Here is a 3,900-nt window from a genome sequence, read left to right as displayed (position 1 = left end):
CCCGTGTGACCAGCCATGTATCCCTTTAATTTCAGAAGGCCTTCAATCCCAACAATTCCAGCTGATACAGTGTTCAGCATGGAGAACCCTATGGAGAAGTGGGAAGGCCCAAATATACAAGCCCCATTGCCTTTAACTAGGCTTGACTCCCAACTCATCTGTTCTGGTATTCTTTTAACAATCTGTTTAAAATGTCCCAACACCATTCACTGCTGCTGATGCCTCTGATGCCCTCCACGGCAATCCTCCCTGCTCCTTCTGCTCCTTGTCTGACTGGTGGCTTGACTATGTGCTCCCTCTATATTGTAATTCTCTGCACATCCTTGGGCTCCAGCAGGAAGCACAAGAATGCCTGATGAGTGCAGCTATCATGATCCATCTGGGACTCTCACCTGTCACAATGGGCACACACACGCACACACACACACACACACACACACACACACACACACAAAACACACGTCTCCTGAACACTAGTCAAGTGCATCATATAAACTTGCCTACCCCACGGTTTGCATGCTGCTTCATCCCTCAGAGTTCATCTAAGAAAACACTTTAAACTCAAGGAAATTACACAGTCAGCCTCAGGGTTTCCTTTTATTCCTAACCAATAAGCATTCATTAATAGCTCTCTGTGATTAAACAGAATTTATGTAATTTTCCTGATGAGAAGGTGATTCAGCACTTCCTGTTAAGCATTTCTAAGTGGTTCCTAGCATTTTACCTTGGTGAAGCTTCCTGAGTATTCACCTATTGTGCACCCTCTCAAGGCTTCATTACCACCCTGTAGAACAGGATGCTACAGTCAGTATCTTCCTGAACAGATGCAATCTGGGAGATATAAGTCTGTATTTTAAAAAAAAAACCAGTAATGCCAATATGTCTTGACTCCGCTGATGACCTACCATGCGCAGGGCTCCCTTGCAGAGGAATCAAGGACCACTGTGCATGCCAATATGCCTTGACTCCGCTGATGACCTACCATGCACAGGGCTCTCTCTCGCAGAGGAATCAAGGACCACTGTGCAAAGCGTTCTCCTATATCCCATTATTTTTAAACTGACTGGAGCAGTCCCTAGAATCCAGCCTTACACAATTGTTTGTGTGTGTGTCTCTGTGCAGGTGCACATGTGCAGGAGAATGTGTGCACGTGCATGTAGAGGGCAGAGGTCAACATCAGGTAGTGCTTCCTAGGAGCTGTGCACCTTGATTTTGAAGACAGTCTCTATCACTGGGACCTGGGACTCACTCATTAGGTGAGCACTTCCAGGGCTCACTGGCACCGGGAATACCATGTACACCAGCATGTTATTCAGCTTTTTATTTATGTGCTGGAAACAAGCACTTTACTGATTTATCCCTGTAGCACTTACATAATTAAAAAATTATTTTTATGATATATGTATGGATGGTTGTTTTGCTGGCATTTATGTCTGTATACCACAGTATCCATGAAAGCCAGAAGAGGTTGTCAGATCCCTTAGGACTAGAGTTACTGACAGTTGTGAGCCACCATGTGGGTGCTGGGATTTGAACCTGGGTCCTCTAGAAGAACAGCCAGTGTGCTTAACTACTGAGACATTTCTCTAGCCTCTCCTTTTTGGCAAGGTATGGTGTTACACACCTTTAGTCCCAGGCAGAGGTGGGTGGATCTCTGAATTTGAGGCCAGTGTAGTCAGCATATTGCATTTCAGGCCAGCCAGGGCTACACAATGAGACCCTGTCTCAAAAAAAAAAAAAAAAATCTATATAGCAATATTAACAGAACAAAACTTGTCATGTATCATGCTAATGTTTTATGTCCTTGACATGATAATTTTGTGTGGTTGATAAAATTACTTTTAAATTTTCTAAGTTCTAAGCATTTCTACATTGTTTAAAAAGTCATTCCATGTTTGTCTCAAATGGACATATAATCTATCTGATCAGTTCTTTGAAGTTGGTAGCTTTTCAACCAGGGGAGTTTTAGTTTCCCAGGCAACATTTATGGTTATCACAGCCCAGGAACAAGCTGTTTGGCAGGCAAGTCAGGATTGTGACTTAACTTCCCATCATGCACAGAATAGCTCGACTAATGAAAATCTCCTGTTAAACCCATCAAGAGCTCCAAGGCAAGAAACTGTGCGCCAGTGCTCTCCTTTGTGGTCTTGAACTCACAGTCTTCCTGACTTAGCCTTTCAAATTCTGGGATCATAGGCATGGGCCTGCAGCCTGGCTCTAGCCTATTTACATTCAGAAATTATGCTATAATTAGTATTTCAGTTCTCACCTATCTGGGCCTTTCATGTTGACTTTTCAAGAACAAACATTTGAGTGCTTGAGTCTATGGTGCAATAAAGAATATGTTACCTGTGATCTTTGGCCACAGTTTCTGGCTCAGAGGCCCCACTGCCCTTGGAATTTCCTGAGTAACAGAGCTCAGGGGAGCATATTATGTTCTTTGTGACAAACCCTTTCAACCAGACCAGAGTTTATGAGGAAAGGTTAAAGCTTGCTTGGGCACCAGCACAGTGTGAGGATGACGGTGGTCACAGGTAGCTCCTGCCTGCCTTGGCTATGAGGTGAGACATTCCAACCATACCCCAGACCCCTAAGAAGGTGATATGGAGACTGAGCTCAATCATCAGTGGTCAATGACTTAAATACTGTTCAGTCACGTCTACAGAGCGAAACCTCACCCAGCCTCCTGAATAGCAGGGTTCAAGGCTACTGTGAGCTGCCAAGCCTGTGCAGGTGCTGAGGATAACAGGTTGGAGAGGACATACAGACCCATGCCCCTTCTCTATGTTCTGGCCTATGCAGCCTTCTTTTGCAATTTTAGATCAAATCCTTTACAACAAACCAGAAAATTTCTTGTCCTGAGCTCTGTGAGTCATTCTAGCAAATTATCAAATCTAAGGAGGTTGTGGGGGTGCCCAAGTTTAAAACCACAACTTTTAAGTCAAGAGCATGGGGGCTTGTATCTGACATTTAAGCGATAACATTCTTGAGAAAGTGAGCCCTGACCTAAGCCATCTATACTAACAGTGTCAGCAAAGACACCAAGTATACTGTACCATGAAGCACAAAACAAAAGCCAGAGAGCCACTGCCTTAATTTTATTTCATAAACTTAATTATATCTCTCATGAGTCAACCTCCTACAAGCTACTATGCATGCTCTCCCAACCCTGTTGGAAGCACGGGAGTTACTGACTTCAGGAAGCTCAGACTTAACCGATGAGATTCCTCCCCTCCATGCATGTTCCACCCACTGAAGAAAGCAGCACTTCCCTTGTTTGCCACTCTCCCCACAACCCCTCACCTGCCCCTGGACATTAAGCTAGAACTGCCTGACACGTCCCAGCCAACCGGAGGACTTGGGGATGCTTATAGAAGAGCCTGCTGGGTCCTGCCAGCTCATGCTTTTGTTCTAGCTTCACAACCAGTGGTGATGGCACCTTCTTGAGTGCTTACAACTATGCGTGGTTTTGGTTGCTTCTCCCATTGGAGAATACTTGAGGTATTAGCAGGGAGGAACTCAGATGGTCAAGGCCTGCAGTACTGGGGATAGCCCTGGAGCACAGGGAACAACCCTGTACCACCTGGTCAGGTTTATCCTGCTCCATTGAGAAAAACAGTAGCTCCATTCCTTTCTTTATTCCAGGCAGTAAAAGGCCTGGCAGGACAGGTCATCCCATTTCTGATGGCTATAAGGAAGCACTTTAAAGGCTCGCCACATCTTTATCCTATATGTATAGATCTTCTTTCTCTCTAGGTTACAAAGGATTAAATAAGCATGAAAGTTGCAAAAGTATAAAGGTGGTCAGTGAGAGTGAATCTTAGCATCTGGTCAGTGAGTGAATCTTAGCATCAGCAGTGAGTGAATCTTAGCATCTGGTCAGTGAGTGAATCTTAGCAT

At 44.6% G+C, this 3,900-nt stretch overlaps 1 protein-coding gene across 2 annotated transcripts in view; it reads right to left on the bottom strand.

The window, feature by feature from the left end:
* Eif2ak4 (eukaryotic translation initiation factor 2 alpha kinase 4) overlaps positions 1 to 3,900 on the bottom strand; it is a 91,003-nt gene that overhangs the window by 75,713 nt on the left and 11,390 nt on the right. The gene's annotated exons all lie outside the window — the stretch shown is intronic.

The sequence above is a fragment of the Mastomys coucha genome, unplaced genomic scaffold (assembly GCF_008632895.1).
Source record: "Mastomys coucha isolate ucsf_1 unplaced genomic scaffold, UCSF_Mcou_1 pScaffold15, whole genome shotgun sequence".
NCBI lineage: Eukaryota > Metazoa > Chordata > Mammalia > Rodentia > Muridae > Mastomys > Mastomys coucha.
The sequence above is the reverse complement of the archived record's forward strand: the minus strand, read 5'-3'. Positions and strand labels throughout refer to the sequence as shown.